Source organism: Mesocricetus auratus, unplaced genomic scaffold (genome assembly GCF_017639785.1).
Source record: "Mesocricetus auratus isolate SY011 unplaced genomic scaffold, BCM_Maur_2.0 Super-Scaffold_100014, whole genome shotgun sequence".
Taxonomy (NCBI): Eukaryota; Metazoa; Chordata; class Mammalia; order Rodentia; family Cricetidae; genus Mesocricetus; species Mesocricetus auratus.
Window position 1 is genome coordinate 63,358,261 of NW_024429197.1, and position 18,057 is coordinate 63,376,317.

Here is an 18,057-nt window from a genome sequence, read left to right on the forward strand (position 1 = left end):
TGAAGCTCAGAAAGGAGTCAATGCAGGAAAAACATAATCAAAGTATATTGTATGAAAAATGAAATAAAAGTAAATAAGAAGTGGTACTTGGAGAGAAGCACTAAGCGATATATAATAAAAGAAGAAAAAAATTACTTTTTTTTTTTTTTTTTGGTTTCTCGAGACAGGGTTTCTCTGTGTAGCTTTGGAGCCTGTCCTGGCACTCACTCTGTAGACCAGGCTTGTCTGGAACTCACAAAAGATCCACCTGCCTCTGCCTCCTAAGTGCTGGGATTAAAGGCGTGCCCCACCGACGCCCCGCTAAAGAAGAAAAAATTTTAAAGACAGACCTGCACTACACATTGAACTTAGTGACAGTAAAGAATGTTCCTATTTTATCATTTTAACCTCTAATAAACACCAAGAGCATATATAAAGCAGTAAGAAACCCTCCTAACAGAAAGTAAGACTGGAAAGGTAGCTTGGTAGAGTGTTTTCCTACAACTCACAGAAGCCATGATTTCCTTCCCCAGCATTGAGTCAAACAATGGTAATCCCAACCCTCAGGAGACAGAAAGATCACAAATTCAAGGTCACCCACCCACCAACGTGGACTACCAGAGGCAGTCTCAGTGGAAAAGGACACAGGACTGGGGTAGTAATTAAGTAAATTTCCTAGTTAAACAAAGCAGGCCTGAGTTGAATTTTTTTGAACTACATATTTTTCGGAGAACTGTAAACATTATGTGTAAACTCATAACATTAAAATAGGGGAAAGGGCCTAAAATTCCTGAGCAGGTAGGGAATACATTCTAAAAAAACAGCATGGCAGGTTACTAGGCCATCAAACTTCCATAAACTTAGTGAGCAGACTGCATAGGGGGGAAAAATGAACTTTTCCCCCCCTTTTTCCAAACTAGAGTGAACCTAAAGTCTTCAAATAATAAGCAAGCACCCTACCACTTGAGCTATATTCCCAGCCTAGGTCTGTAAATTTTAGAGTGAATAGCCAGTAGCAGAGCGGAACACCAGGAATCCCTGAACAAGGGAGGCAGAGGCAGGTGGATCTTCTTAAACTCCAGGTCAGCTACCATAAGGAGTTCCAGGTAGAGCAGAACTACAGATAGTTAAGACCCTGACTCAAAAACTCAAAACTTAGCCGGGCGTTGGTGGTGCACGCCTTTAATCCCAGCACTTGGGAGGCAGAGGCAGTAGGATCTCTGAGTTCCAGACCAGCCTGGTCTACAAGAGCTAGTTCCAGGACAGCCTCCAAAGCCACAGAGAAACCCTGTCTCGAAAAACAAAAAACAAAAAAAACAAAAAAAAAAACTCAAAACTTAAAAAATAAATAAAATTCAAAGTCACTGATTTTTAAGCACCACGCTTTTAAATTAGAATATTAATAACCGTTGCCGTAGAAACAGTGAAATCCCCCTCCCTCCCCTTTCAGTGCAAAATTCAAGTGGGTGAAACAGAGCAAATACTGGTGCCAACCAAAGCGGACCGAGCCAATCAAAAGCTTCACCTCCCGGGAGCTGGCTGCAATTCTAACTCAAGCTTTCTAAGCAGTCAGTAGTGCTGGGTAAATCACACAGTGTGGATGATCGCAGCATCGAGGAGGGGGAGACCAAAGTTTACTGAGTCTCGAACACCTAGCCAAATGCAGTCGGCGCGAGCTTGCCCGGGCTCAGCCCCTCCGGCGGGCTGCAGCCTCCCGAGTCCACCTCGAGAGCCGCCGCACAGAGCCCCCGGGCTGCCGTCACCGCTGAGCAAGGGGACGTGAGGCTGCAGCCCCGGGCGTGCAGCCTGCCTTGCCCGCGGCATCCCCCGCCGCACTGCACGCCCGGCGCCCGGCAGCTCGCACGCCGCCTGGACCTCGCCTTTATTAAGCGCCCACTGTCTACCCCGCATCATGGCTCCTCCGGGAACTGCACAAAGAAGCGGCCCCGAGACGGAGGAGAGGAAAAAACCAAACAAGGAAAAGGTCACCTGCCAGGGCCGGGAATAAGGCCTGGGGAGGGGCGGGCTACCTGCGACCTCGCGGGTCCCCGCAGCCCGACCCCAGGGAGGCCCCGAGGACGCACAGGCCAGGCCCAGGCTTCCCGGAGTCGGCCGCGGGCGGGCGGGTGGCGCCCCGGGGACCACCCAGGCGTGGCAGTGCCAGGCGGCAGCACCTCGATTCGGCTCCCGGGAGGCCGGCGAGCGAGCTCCGGAACCCGGGGGGGCCGGCATGGGGCTGTCACGGCCGCCTCCTCCCTCCCAGCTGACGGCGGTGCACCGCCGCCGAGCGCCCGGGGGGGCCTGCGCGGCTCGCTGCCCCCGCCAAGGCCGCCCGAGGCCCGCCCCCTCTCTCCGCTCCACCCGGACCAAGAAGCGGTTACCTGCGCCGCGGCCCGGGAGAGGCCCGGACACCGCCCGGAGGAGGGGAGCAAAAGTGCGGCCTCCCCTCGGGCTTTTGGGAAGCTTTGGAAGACTTGTTCCGCACTCGGTGACAGCTGTTCGCCGCGCACGCGCACGGGAGGCCCCGCCGCGGGATCCCTCCGCCGCTCCCCCTCCCTCCCTCCCTCCCGGCCCCAGGGATGGGCGGGGCCCCAGGGATGGGCGGGGCCCCAGGGGTGGGCGGGGCTCCAGGGGTGGGCGGGAGGCTGGGCCCCGGGACGCACAGGCCACTGCAGGCCGGCTCGCCCCGAGCGTGGCGCACGCACGCGCTCTCACGTGACCGCCGGGCCGGCGCGCTCGCTCGGAGTCACGTGGTTTCAGGACTGTTTAAAGGTGCACGGCTCTTAGCGCCGGGACTTCGCTCCCTGCTAGGTTCTGAGGTCGGTGTGGGGTCTTGCCTCTTGCCTCGGGGACAGGAGGAAAAGGAGCAGGTGCACAGATTTTTTTTTCTGGTTTTTCGAAACAGGAAGGCTTCTTTCTCTGTATTGTTTTGGAGGCTGCCCTGGACCGCGCTCTTGCAGACCAGGCTGGCCTCGAACTCACAGAGATCCACCTGCCTCTGCCCACAGGGTTGGATCTGATGCTCTCCTGAGCCTGCCTAGACTCTGGGTCTGGGTTTCCGGTAACCCTAGAGGATGCAAAGACCACTGGCTGATTTTTACACAGAGAAACCCTGTCTCTAGAAACCAAGTCTTTACAGTCCCAGCACTTGGCAGGTTAAACCCTGTGAATTCAAGGTCAGCTGAAGCTAAACACTAAGACCCTGTCTTAAAACAAAGAGCTGGGCGTTGGTGGTGCACGTCTTTAATCCCAGTCCTGGGGAGGCAGAGGCAGGCGCTGATCTCTGTGACAGAGAGAGAGAGAGAGAAAGGAAGAAAGAAGGAAGGGAGGGAAGAAAGGAAAGAAAGATATTGCCAAGGAGCGAGTCAACTGTAAACGACATAATAATGTACGGGTGTGTGTGTGTAAAGAAAGGAGAAAAGTATGACTTTTTAAATTAAAATTTTTCATTTATTTTACATCACACCCAGTTTCCCCTTCCCACTCTTTCGTCCCCCCCCCCGATTTTTTTAAACCTAAATAAACTATATATGACCAGTCAGGAAGGAAACAAAAGAAAAGAAAAGGGACTAAAGAAAGTTATCTGCCCTGTTAAATTGGAAACCTGATACTGTAGAATAAAAATCCTAGAGATCTAAATTCCAGTTCCTTCACATTTGCAGAAACATAATGTTGCTTAAATAGCATTAGTTTAGCATAACAAATTCTCCAATTTTTAACTGAATTTTCCAGTTTTTTTTTTTTTGCCTGTATTCACTTTCCATTTTTGAAATAGTACTCAAAGACCCAAAGTTACTAATTGGGGCTTCTTTTATGGGGCCTAAAGGAAGGCAGGACTAATAATAATAATAATAATGTCTATTTGTAGGGGGAGAGGAGTGTTTTTTTCTATGTTTTTTTTTTTATTATTATTTACATTAGAAACAAGCTTGCTTCACATGTCAATCCCAGCTCCCTCCCCTCCTCCTTAACCACATTTGCCATTGACTAAACCCCAAGTAGCTGGGCAAACCTGTGAGGGATTTTTCTTCCTTGGATCATTTGAAGTGGTTCGACCCATTCCAAATCTCTCGTCAGCCCGTATACAGAAAAAAGAAATCGTTTGTTTTTTGCCTGCTTGCCCTCTTACTGATAAGTTCATCTATCCTGCTGCTGAGGCTTTAGAACATATTTATTCAGGGTTTCAACATAGCCTGAGACCAGTTGAAACGCCTACCCTTGTGTAGTCAGTTACCAGATTCTTGGGTGAGGAGACAGCCATTATTGGACTAGCCTGTAAGTCACTTTAATAAATGGTGTATTTATAATAAGAGTACACAAGACACACATTCAGTCAATTCAGTTCCTTTAGAGAATCCTGAATAATACAGTCGTTCATGCTGGCTTTGAACTTAAGGTGACCTCTGGCATTATCTCCCAAGTACTAGGTATATAGTCTTAAATCACCGAGTCAAAGCCGAGCATTGGTGGTGCACGCCTTTAATCCCAGCACTCGGGAGGCAGAGGCATATGGATCTCTCTGAGTTCGAGGCCAGCCCAATCTACAGAGCGACTTCCAGGACAGCCTCCAAAACAATACAGAGAAACCCTGTCTCGGGGAGAAAAAAAAAAAAAATCACTGTGTCTAGCAACTTTCAACCCTTAAAATATTCCTTTGCTTGTAAATCAATCCTATCACTTAACTGTGAGTCACAGCTTGTTCTCAAACTAGATCTGACCACCTGTTCTCAATAAGCCAATTAAAGGAGCAAAATTAAAAGTGGAAAACAGAGAAAATAGATTTATTTGATGTGGCTACATTGGGAAGAGGGACAAAGAGAATCTGCAAATCCCCCAGTGAATCCTGAGTTCTGAACTGAGATTAAAATTTAAATAGAGCGTCAAAATATGCGCATTTAAGCAATCCCAGTCAAGACACACCTCCCCCCACTATTGTCTGAGCTCCACTCTTACCCAATTAGGCAGTCTGAGAAGTTGCTAAAACTACAAAATCCCCTCCCAGGAAACAAGACCCCCCTCTGGTGCCTTTTCCTGATCCCAGCATGAGACTCCCATTCCTTTCCTTTCCTTTCAAGACAGGGTTTCTCTGTATTGTTTTGGAGCCTGTCCTGTAACTCTGTAGACCAGACTGACCTTGGAACTCACAGAGATCCACCTGCCTCTGCTTCCCAAGTACTGGGAATAAAGGCGTGCACCACCAATGCCTGGTGAGATTCCCATTTCTTTCTTTCTTTCTTTCTTTTTTTTCTTTTTTGAGATTCCCATTTCTTTAAGGTTCATTGTTTCAATAGTCTTTTGAAAGTCAGATTGAGAGACAGTGTCTCTAGAATATCTTCATTTCTGCCTGGCTTATTACTCTCCCTTGAAACATTACTCTCTTCCTGAGGCCCCCAAAGCCTGTAAGATATGTCCCTAACCGCTGCCTGAGGTATCTCCAATGTGGAGAGGACCTGAGGAGACACAAGAAGCTGGGCACTTCCTTCTGTTTTCCGCCCCTCCCATACCGTCTAACCCCATCATCAGGTACCCACCAGGTAATGGCTCACCTAGCTCTGAGTGCCCCAGAGGTTCCCTGTCTTCCTTCATGACCCCTCTGTCATCGAGCTATCCTCAGCCACACCAAAGGTTCCAAACCTATCCCTGAGAGCTTCCTTGTGAGCAACGGAGACAGCGTTTTTTTAAGGGGGAAAGAAGGAAAATTTGTTTCCAGAAGGCTAGAAACCATGAGATTGTTTTCTACTGTGGGCATTTCTGCATGAACTATATTCCAAATACATGTGTACCAAGTTGGCATCCTTAGCAGGTCTCTCCAAGCCTTAGCACCTGCCTCCTCCTTGTAAAAATTATGTTCTGAAGGAATTAACTTTTTTTTTTCCAAGACAGGGTTTTTCTGTGGCTTTGGAGGCTGTCCTGGAACTAGCTCTTATAGATCAGGGTGGTCCCAAACTCACAGAGATCAGCCTGCCTCTGCCTCCTGAGTGCTGGGATTAAAGGTGTGTGCCACCACTGCCCAACAGGAATTAACTCTTGATAAAAGCAAATTTTTAAAAATCAAAAACCACATCTAGCAGGTTAGTATTCATCAACATTTCATTAACATCTAGAGCAGTGGTTCTCAACCTTCCTAATGCTGTGATCCTTTAATACAGTTCCTCACGTAGTAACCCCACCATAATATCATTTCATTGTTACTTCATAACTGTAAATTTGCTATTATGAATCATAATGTAACTATTTGATATGCAGGATATTGGATATGCAACCCTTCTGGGGTCACAACCCACAGGTAGAGAATCACTGATCTAGCACAATCCTCCTTATTTACATCGGTCACACAATTGCCAGAAAGTTCAACATGGTGAGACAATGTAGTGTGGGTGGTTGGCAATCTCTAAGTCAGATGTTTTAGCAAAAAGAGAGATCCCTATAGGATTCTCAACTTTTCTGGAAGATCTGACATTACTAAGGCTTTTGTTTGGTTTTATCTTTGATTTATTGTTTCACTGAGTGTTGCATGTAGTCTAGACTAGTCTCACACTCTCTAAATGAACTAGGCTAATCTTGAACTCCTGACTCTCTTGCCTCTACTTCCCAAGTACTGGGATCACAAGCATGAATGACCACAACTGGTTTGTCTTTTTATTCAGTTGCTTCCAAACGCTAATATGCACAGGAATGTCCTGGTTGAATCACCAACATGGTTGTACTAGCATAGGCCTCTGTATTCATTAGTCCATGAACTAAAGCTTACTAGAGAAGCAACTGATTACAGGAAAGACAATGAAGGACTAATTCCTGACTGACAGATGACTGACAGCTCACTTTTAATGCTTTCTCAAGGAAACCACATGTTAATTGGGTCCAAGATTGTTTATGTAATTTGACTCTGGAGAATTTATATGGGATAGAAATATCTTCTGCCAGCCGGGCGTTAGTGGCGCATGTCTTTAATCCCAGCACTCGGGAGGCAGAGGCAGGCGGATCTCTGTGAGTTCGAGGCCAGCCTGGTCTACAAGAGCTAGTTCCAGGGCAGCCTCCAAAGCCATAGAGAAACCCTGTCTCGAAAAACAACAACAACAAAAAACAAAACAAAAAAAAAAAAAAGAAATATCTTCTGCCATACTTTGTTCTAATTTCTTGTTATTTAACGACAACAAATAGTTGTTTTGCTGGGATAGTCAATGTCTAGAGTGGATGTTTTGAGGTTCTTGGCTTCCTGTTCAAAGAACGGAAACAAGGATGCACGGAGACTGCAAAGTTGCCAAGAAACTTTATTCAAAAGTGAAGTGACGGAATGGATCAGGACAACTGTCAGAATGGCAGCAGACAACATGAGTGAGGGAATACTCAAAGGGCTCTTATTCCCTAGGGCTTCTTTTTATTGGATCTAAAGAAAGGAGGGACTGGTTACTAAGAGGTGTAGCATGGGCAGTTCTCTATTTTAATTGACACATTTGAATTATATGACCTTTTCTATACTGTACATGCCCCTTCCTATTGAACATCTGATTGTACTCATATACGTGCCCAATTATGCACAGGTACAAGATGGTAAAACTTCACTCTGAGGACTTTTTGTCTTATTACACACTCACCTGAAATTCATATCATATCAGTCTCTTTACTATCATGCCCTAGCCAGATATATCTAGGAATACATTTAAATAGAAACTATCCCAATTTGAAGGTTGTTAGGGGAGGAGAAACTCATTACATTATGTGGAGTGGTGTATTATGTGGCTGGATTGCAGATGGAAGTTTTAGGTTACTGCCTACAATGTTGGGAGAAGGTTTTGAATACATAGTATATGCAAATTAGGATCTTAGGCTGAAAAATGCATTATAGAAGAGTGTGTGCAGATCTCAAACGTTCCCTATGAGTGCCTGTCTCAGTTGATCATGGTATGTCTGTAATCTTAGCATTTAAGAGATAGAGACAGGAGGAATCAGGAGTTCAAGGATTCTTTGGCTAAATAATGAGTGACTCTGAGGCCAGACCCTGGGTTTCATGAAACCCAGTGTCAAATAAATAAAATAATAAAAGAATAACGTACTTAAAAGTTGGAGATGCACATGCTTGATAATCCTTGTTGCTCATTAACTCACTAAATGAACATTCATTTGTTGTCTGCCTAATATCCTTAATTATTCAGCCTGGGGGTGACAGAGATATGTAAGCAAGGTAGACCTTGCCATACAGTACCTCAATGACGCCACAGCACTCCCCCACCACTGACGAAACCATGGCTGTTGACCTAATTTCATTAGCTATATTTAACATAAGAGGATTATGTACCTAGCTAGCAGCTATATGGTTTTAATCGGCTTGATGATCCCTTGTTATTTTCACTTTGGAAATTGTGTTTATTCTTGTTTGTCTTTCAGGTAGGGTCTCAAGAATGTCAAGCTGGCCTAGAATTCACTAAGCATATTCAATATTGGGTCCAGGAGCCTGAGTAGGAGCTACTACTCCATTTAACCTCCCATAATCCATGGGGATTTTCCTTGAACTCTCCAGCCTCCTCTACCTCATAATACTGTTGCCATGAGGTCATCATGCATCTCTCAAATCCAGATGTTCTTAGTGGCTCTGACGTGTGTTCCTTGTCAAAAGTGCTTTGCTCCAAAGTTCCAGGCAAGCCTTTGGGGTTGGCTTTTTTGTTCCAGACAGCTCCAGGACATAATTGCTCCCCTTTCCTTTCTACCAGCCACACCTTGCTGTTGAAAGGCTCCAATGTGGGAGAACAGTCTCTACCCTCAGTATACTTTACAGCACACACTCTTGTGAGGATAACTGCTTATCCTATCAACTGTTAGCACTGGCTATAAAGCCTTCCTGGAGTTTACTAGCACAGTTTTTTGCTTTCTATTGATTTTCTTCCCTAGGAACTCCAGCTTGACACTAATCTTACAGACTTCATGGTCAGTTTTTCCATTCTTCGATCCCCTGTTGATTGATTCTGTATTTTATAAACCCAATATATTTGTTGGCCTCTGTCATTTAGATTTGCTAGAGCTTCTTCTGAGTAATGATTATAGCCTACCATGGGGCTCAGCAAAGTTACAAAAACTCCATACAATTAATGAGGACCCTGTTGAATCAATCTCTTCTTTTAACTCTCCTGTAAACATAGCTCCATCAGATCCAAAGAAATGAGCATCAAAAACTGTCTAATTTTCTCCTTCCTTTCTGGTCCTCTTGTCTGTGATACTCATGCAGATCTCAACCATTGATAACCAAGTTTCTCTAACAGATCCTACAAACCTGTGCCCTATGGAAGTGCAGCAAGTGCTTTTAAATACTAAGTCCTCTCTCTAGTCCCAATGAGTTGTGTTTTCTTTAACACTAGGTTTTCCAATTGTAAAAAGAAACAAGCCAATACCTTTATCCTTCTTTTGTAAATTTTCCTATAATTAGAAGCTACTGTAGAGGCTAGCAATAACATGTCCTTTTTCCATTGTAATCCATCCACAAGCAAGTCTTTTCTTAAAAGATAATTGTGAAACCCCACTCCTAATTCATAACTTAGTGTGATGAAAGCAGCTGCATAATGAAATCTGGTGGCTCTTACTATCCTGAAAACAAAGTAGTTTTGCACAGGGTTCACACATGCACATTTCCTAGTTCTGTAATAGGTAAACCTATAAGTGAATGTTCACAGAAATGGATTCCCTAGGTCTGCCGTGGCTATACATGTGTGTGGTATTTCCTAGCCATGCCATAGGCAATTGTGTAGGTTCAGGTCCACAACATGCGTTCTCTAGCTCAGTCACAGGGATACCTATAGGTGCAAATTTCCAAACATGTTTTTCCTCTTTTTCAGGGGCAGGCCTTTATTGGTAGGTTTATACACATGTGCTTCCTACTTCTGTCATAGATAGGTCAACATGTACAGAAACATAAATATTTATTTCTTAGTTCCATATGTACAGGTTCATGTACCTTCCAGCTCCTTCATTGGTAGGATTTTATGTGTCAGGTTTACACACATATGCATTTTCAAGTATTGTCATGGGTATGCCTTTATACATATTACTTAGCTCTGTCATAGGGAGGCCTATAGGGGCAAATGTACAAATTCATGTTTTTCCTCACTCTTATATTCATGCTCATACATGTTTTTTCCTACCTCTGTCATAGATAGGCCTATGTGTGCAAGAACACAGACATGTTTTTCTTAACTTTGTAATAGTCAGGTGTACTATTTTGCAGAGACAAAAACATAAACATGTATTTCTTTGTGTGTGTGTGTGTGTGTGTGTGTGTGTGTGTGTGTGTCCACATATTTATTGATTATTACCTACTCTAGTTCCATACCTGGGATAGCTGGATCCTGTGACAAAAACATGTATTTCTTATGTCCGTCATTGATAGCTGTAATTGTGCAAGGTCACAGCCATCTATTTCCTACCTTTGTCATAGGTAGGCCTATGCATGCAAGTTCACACACATCTATTTCCCAGCTCTGTCATGTGTCTGTATGTGCATGTTCATGCACATATACTTCCTAGATGTGTCATTGGCAGGTATGTATATATAGATACAATTTTTCCTAAAGCTTTCAGGTAGGTATATGTGTGCAGGTTCACACACGGGTTTCCTAGCTCTGTCATAGATTGAATGTATACATACAAGTTTGCCCACACATGTTTGTCTTACGTCTCCCATAGGTAGGCCTATATGCGCAGGTATACACACATATGTAATCCCTAGTTCTGTCATAGGGAGGCCTATGTGTGTCCACTGACACACAAATTTATTTCTTAGTTATTTAATAGGTAGGCCTACCTGTTCAGGTTTGCATTTTCCAACTCAGTTCTAGGTAGGCTTATATGTGAAGGTTCACACACTCACACTTCCTGGTTCTGGAATAGGTAGACTTATATTTGAATGTTAACACAAATTCATTTCTAGCACTGTCATAGGTAGACCTATGTGTTCATATTTACACACATGTATTTCCTAGATTTTTTTTTCCTTGGGTTTTTGGAGACAGGGTTTCTTTGTGTAGTCTTGGCTGTCCTGGAACTAGTTCTGTAAGCCAGTCTGGCCTTGAACTCACAGAGATCTAACTGCCTTTGTCTCCTGAGTGCTGGGATTAAAGGCATGTACCATCACTACCAGGCTTCATAGGTCTTTCATAGATGTGCACACATATACACCCTAGCTATGTTACAGGTCGGCCTTTTTGTATAGATTTGTGGCCATATATTTCATAGCTCCTCCATAGGTATGTCTATATGTATGCCTACATTTTCACACATATATTTCCCTAGCTCTGTCATACATAGGTAGATAAGTGCAGGTTCACAAACATATATTTCATCATTCAGTAACAAGTAGTCCTATATGCACAGGTTCACATACATATATTTCTTCATTCAATCATAGGTGGGCTTATATGTGCATATTTACACACCCGTATATCCAAGTTTTGACATAAATTGGTTGATATATACAGTTTCACACACCTGTATTTCCTAGCTCAGTCATAAGAAAATACATTTACAGAGAGAGAGAGACAGAGAGACAGAGAGAGAAAGAGAGAGAGATACTGGGCCTGGGATGGACTCACTCACACTGACGCTGCTCTTCCAACAAAGTCACACTTCCCAATCTTCCCAAACAGTTCCACCAATGACAATGACCAAGAATTCAAACATGTAAGCATACTGAGGCCATTTACATTCAACCTACCCAAGCTCTAACACATGTACATATACTGATACTTGGCATTGCTCATGGCATAAGTGTAAACACACTTGCACATGCTGCCATATGATCTTGCTCAGAAACATCACATGTGACCACACATGTGCCCATATCAACATATGACCATAATTGGAAACTAGACATATGTAAACACACATGCCCATGATATGTGATGGCACTTGGAAATGGCATGCATGTGATCGTGTCTTTTTTCACCCTCAGAAATGGTATTTGTGTGGACACAAATGCATACAATGATATAATTGAACTTGGATATGTCCCACATGTGAACATAAATGATCAAACTGAAATATGATGGCACTAAAAATATCCTGCATATGAATATGCATACCCACAATGACTGTAATAATGCTCAGAAAAATTTTATGTATGCATATATATGCCAATGTCTACATGTTATTGTGCGCGGAAATGCCCATGTGTGAACTCATATGCATACACTGACATGTGATTGTGCTCAGAAACTCCATGTTTGAACACTCATGTTCATAATGATGTGATAGTTCTTAAAATATCACATAAGTTAAAAAAGGTGTCATGGCCGGGCATTGGTGGCGCATGCCTTTAATCCCAGCACTCGGGAGGCAGAGGCAGGTGGATCTCTATTAGTTCGAGACCAGCCTGGTCTATGAGAGCTAGTTCCAGGACAGCCTCCAAAACAATACAGAGAAACCCTGTTTTGAAAAACCAAAAAAAAAAAAAAAAAAAGGATGTCATGTGTGAACATGTGTGCCTATGCCAACTTGTGACAGTGCTCAGAAATGACATGCTGACATGTGAGTGTTTGAAAACATCATGTGTGTAAATAAATGTGACCATACATGCAATGACACTCATCAACATCATATGTACACATGTATGAATATATATTCCCACACTGAAATGTGATAATGCTTGAAAACATTCCATGTGTGAGCATACATGCCCACACCAAAATGGGATGGCACTCAGAAACATCATGCCAATATGTGACATTTCTTAGAAACTCCTTATGTGTGAACATATGTGCTCAGTCACATATGTGACAGCACTCACCAGTATCACTTGTATGAAGACTCTGCTTGGCAATGGCAAGATGTTTATACATGTTGACATATGGCTATGCTAGGAAATATCACACAAATAAGCAACTGTGTACATACCAACATATGCCAGTGGTCAGAAACATCACAGGTGTGAACATGAGGGCAGGCATTCAGCAATGTCCCATGTGTGAACACATGTCCTCATATTTGGTTATCTCATGTATATATACATTCATGCCTACACCAACATGTAACCATGTTAGGAAATGTCATACATGAGAATTTGTATACGAACGTGTGCTCAAAAATGTCACACTGATGTATGATGGTTTGCAGAAACATCGCATGTGTGAACAAATGTTTTCAGACTTATATGTATGTATCAGTGCTCACCAGTGTCATGCACTTAAAACATTTGCCCATGCAGACATACAACACTGCTTAGCAATGTCCCTTGTGTGGACATACATGTTTATATAGACACTGACATTCAAAAACTTCATGCTGACATTTGATGCCTCTCAAGAATGTCACATGTGTGAACCTAAATTCCAAAACCAAAATGTGTTGCCACTCAGAAAATCACACATATGAACAAGCATGCCATGCTGACAAATGTGATAGTGCTCAGAAACATCCTAATTGGAAAAATAAGTCCCCATAATGGAGCTCAGAATGGTTTCACTTGTGAACATACATGAACATACTGACAGGACTTTGCTCAGAAATGGCATCTGTGTGAGCACATGTGGTCATGCTAACATGTGACTAAGTTCTGAATGGTAACACATGTGTCCATACTGATATGTGACAGCACTCAAAAATATATAGAGTATGAACACGTGTTCACACCAACATGTGACCATGCTCATCAACATCGGACCTACATGAGACAATACACAAAAATGTCACTTGTGTGAACATATTTACCAACAGTTATGTGTGCCAGCACTCAGAACCATCCTGATGTGAATATGTGTGCCCATGCCAACATGTGATGGCACTCAACAATGTTCCACTTGTGTTCCTGAGCTGATGTGACAGTTGACATGTCTTCTATGGTCCTAGAATGGCCATGTGGTAGTCTGGCACACAGATTGGACATGCTTTCTGCACAGCAGTGTCATAGGGCTGCCATTCAGTCACATGGGCACACATGTTTTCATACCTGCTGTGTCCTATTGCTGCCATGTGGGGGCCTGGCCATGCCTGTTTGTGTGTCTTCCATGTCCAGGTGTCACCATATTGCAGCCTAGGCACAACTATTCATCCACCCGCCATGTTCCAGTCCCAATATGGGAGGGCTGGGCCTAATTCTGCACGCCTGCTGTGTCCCAACCCTGCCATGTGGTGACACGGGCATGCCTGTTCACATGCCTGTTTCCCAGGGCTGCCATATGGTGCTTGGGTATACCAGCTATGCCCCAGCTGCCACAATGCCACTAAGTGGTAACTGGGGCACACCAGTTCTCATACTTTCCGTGTCACTGGGCACTATGTGCTGGCCTAGGGCTTGCGTGTTTGCACACATACCATGTATGAATGCCACCACACATCAGTATAATTTTAGTTGTTTGCACACTTGCCCAATCCTGGTGCCGCTACATGGCTGGCTGGACAAGTCTGTTTGTGAGACTCCATTCTCACAAGCCTGCATTTAACAGCCTGAGAGCTCACCTGATGCACTCATGCCGTGAACCAACAACATGAAAAGGCAGCACACCTGCCATGTCTCAGTGTTGTCATACAGCTGCCTTGGCATGGCTGCTTCCATGCCTGCTCTCACCTAGGGGCACAAAGTGGTGTCCTGGGCATGCCTATTTGCAACCCTCTGAATCCCAGCACCACTATTTAGGGGCCTGTTCACACCACTGCAGTGTGTACCGCTCTGTGGGGGCCTGGGCGTGCCTGTTCACACCACTGCAGTGTCCAAGAGCCACCATGTGGTAGTGTGTGCACACCTCTTTGCTCTCCTGCTGTTAGCGAGTGCCACCACGTGGCAACTTGTGCACACCTGTTCACGTTATTGCTATGTCCCAGCACTGCCCTGAGGCAGCCTGGAGATTCTCATGTGAATGCCTGCAGTGTCCCAGAGCCATCATCTGGCAGTCTGTGCTCACCTGTTTGCATGCATGCCGTGTGCCAGTATTGGCATGTGGCACCCATTTGCACACCACCCGTGTCCAAGGACCAGCGTGTGGAGGCATGGGTATGCCTGTTTGCTTGCTTACCTGCTTTATCCCAAAGCTGTCACTTGGAAGAGATTTGGGATGCATTCCTGTCTGCACACTTGCCGTTTACCAGAATCTCCAAACAGTGACCTGGATGTTCCTGTTCACCTGCATCCTGTGTCCTAGGGGCAAAGCATAGCAGCTTGAACATGTCAGTTTGAAAACCTGCGGTGTTCCAGCACAGCACCATATGGTTACCGGTTTGCACGCCTGCCATGTCCCAGAGTTATCATGCAGCAATTGGATATGCCTGGTTTCACACCTGCCGTGTGACAGTGCTGCAATATGCTGACATGGGCATGCTAGCTTGCAAGTGTGGCGTATTCTAGGACCTACACTCGGTGGACTTTGAATGCCTATTCCCCTGCATTCCCTATTCCAACATGCCACATAGAGAACTGGGCACATATGACCTCACACGTGTTTGCCATGTCCCAAGGTCACCACATGGCAACTGGGTATGCTTGTTCACATGCCTCCATGCCAGAGCACTACTATGTAGTAACCAGAGCATGCCTGTTTACACGTGTCGTGCCTCAGCACTCACAAGTTTCAGCCTAGGCACATTTGTTCACACGTATGTCTTAGCGCTGCCAAGTGATGGCCGGGGCACGCCAGTCCTCATGACCTCCATTTCCCAGTGCCAGCCTGTGGTTGCCTGGGAGCACCTGCTTTCACGCCCTCTGTGACCCAGTACCACCCCGTGTGGCCTGGGTATACCTGTTCACACACATGTTGCCATGTAACAGTGGGGCACGTTTGCTCACATACATGCTGTGTCCCAGTGCCAAAATGTGGAGGCCCAAGCATGTTTGTTTTGAAGTCTGTTAAGTCCTAAGACCAGCAAGTGGCAGCTTTGGAATGCCTGTTCACATACCCTCTATACCCTAGTGTCACCCTATAGTGGCACATGCATGCCTGTTTGCATACCTACATGTCCCACTATCATGTTGTGACATGGGTACATCTGTTTGTATACAAACTATGTCCTACTCTGTGGTGGCATGGACTCATCTGTTTGTACGGAATCCATGTCCCAACACAGTCACAGGGCATTGTAAGCACACCTGCTCACCACGGTGCCATGTCCTAGGGCTGTCAAGTGGAGTCACAGGCTTACCTAGTTGCACGCTTGCCATGTCTCAGGGCTGACACACAGTGTGGACATGCCTGTTTGAACATTTGCCCTGTCCCAGCCCAACCAGGGGATGGGGCGGACACACCTGTTTACATGAGTGCTGTGCTTTCGTACCACCAATCGGCAGCACAGGAAAGACTCTTTACAAATGTGCCATGTCCCAATGCCACCAACTGGTGGCAAGGGCTTGACTGCCCTTGATACACCTGCCGTATCCCAAGGCTGTCACATGGAGGTGTAATAATGCCTGTTCACATACCTGCTGTGTCCCAGTGCCGTGACTCTGATGGCGTGAGCATAACTGTCAGCATACATGGTATGGGCTCCCTTGTTTCCGTGTAAGCCGTGTCCCAGCATCACCATGTGGTAATGCAGATGTCTCTTTGTAACCACGGCGTGCCCAGCGTCTGCACGTGGCAGTCAGGCTGGCTTGTTTTTATGACTGCTGGCTGGGTCCTCGTACTACCACATGACACTCCTGGGCACACAAGTTTGCACATTGGCCATTTCTCAGGGCCACCATTTGGTGGTCTAGGCGCACCTGCTTGTACAAATGCTCTGTCCCAGGGCGACAGCATGGTGGTGCAGGCCTGCTCACATACGAGCCGTTTCCCAGAACCGCCACACAGCAGTGCAGATATGTGAGTTTGTACCATGCTGTCTCCCAGTACAGACGTGTGGCAGGGCAACTATGCCTGTCTGAATGCCTATTGTGCCCCAAATTCACCACACGGTGGCCTAAGATCACCTGTGTTCACCCATTTGGTGTCCCAGAACCAACAGCTAATGGCCTTCGAAAGACTGTCAAAATCATGCCATGTCCCTGCTACTCCTTGTGGCCATGTGGGCACGCCTGTTTGCAGGCATGCTGTGTCCCAGGGTCACCACGTGACTGTCTGCACCCGTGCTGTTTTCAAGCACAGGCATGACTGTTTCTGTTGTAACTTAAGAAAAGCAGCACTCAAGAAAAAGATGCCATGAGACATGGTTCAAGCACATTTTTTTGAAATTAGGGAAAGGGATCATCAAAAAAGGAAAGGGGAGCCGGGCGGTGGTTGCGCACGCCTTTAATCCCACACTTGGGAGGCAGAGGCAGGCGGATCTCTGTGAGTTCGAGGCCGGGCTGGACCGACAGCCTCCAAAACAATACAGAGAAACCCTGTCTCGTAAAACCAAACAAAAAAAGGAAAGGGAAGGAGGGAGTAGCCGGAGAGATCAAAGAAGGGGAGAGAGAGAAAGAGAGAGAGTATGTGTGTGGAACAGGGACAGGGAGAGAAAGAGAGAGAAGGACGTGAGGTGGGCAGGGACCTCTAAAAGGAAGCATAGTGACTATGCCCAGGTGGTGCTTTTAGTGGCTCAACTAAAGGCATATCCTGTGAGAACCCCAAGGACAGGCCAGCACGGATGCTTTAATACTAACAGTTTCTCTCCCTCCTCCTATGCTCCAGCACCACCACGTGGTGACCTGGGTATATCTGTTTGCCTGTCTGTGGTGTCCCAGAACCGCCTGGTAGACAGGCATGCCAGTTCACATGCCTGCCATGTTCCAGCACTGCCCCAAGAAGCCGCAAGCATACCTGTTTACATACACAGAAGGGTACCAGAATTTCTGTCTTAATCGTTGTTGCATTGCTATGAAGACACACCACCACAAAAGCAACTCTTATAAAAGAAAGCCTTTAATTTCGGACTTTTTTAAAGTTTCAAAGGCCTGTTAGTGCATGATCATCTGTGGGGGTTCCCCTTTGTCTTCGAAGTCAGCTGGCCATCAGTTCACGAGGACAAAGGGTCAGAAGAGATCCTTGTACAGCCTGTGAACAAGATGGGATCAGCCCTCTTAGAGACAGACTTCAGGGAATCAGCCCAGCTTTGTTCCAGAGTATAAGGAATAGATATAGGATCAGGGAGCCTGGGGACAAACGGTAATTTACATTGAGTGACTGTGCCGGC

The 18,057-nt window shown here is 45.5% G+C and overlaps 1 protein-coding gene across 5 annotated transcripts in view; it reads right to left on the bottom strand.

Moving 5' to 3' along the window:
* The window catches only part of LOC101844032 (lysine-specific demethylase 4C), a 164,967-nt gene extending 162,483 nt beyond the window's left edge, over positions 1-2,484 (bottom strand). For 4 of the 5 annotated variants that reach the window (XR_005881384.1, XM_040757295.1, XM_040757296.1 and 1 more), the window contains exon 1: positions 1,969-2,067. The gene's annotated coding sequence lies outside the window, so the exon portion shown is untranslated. Of the gene's footprint in view, positions 1-1,968; positions 2,068-2,360 lie in introns of those variants that run through there. The other variant, XM_040757297.1, reaches the window with a different exon arrangement.
* Between the last annotated feature and the right edge of the window lie 15,573 nt (positions 2,485-18,057).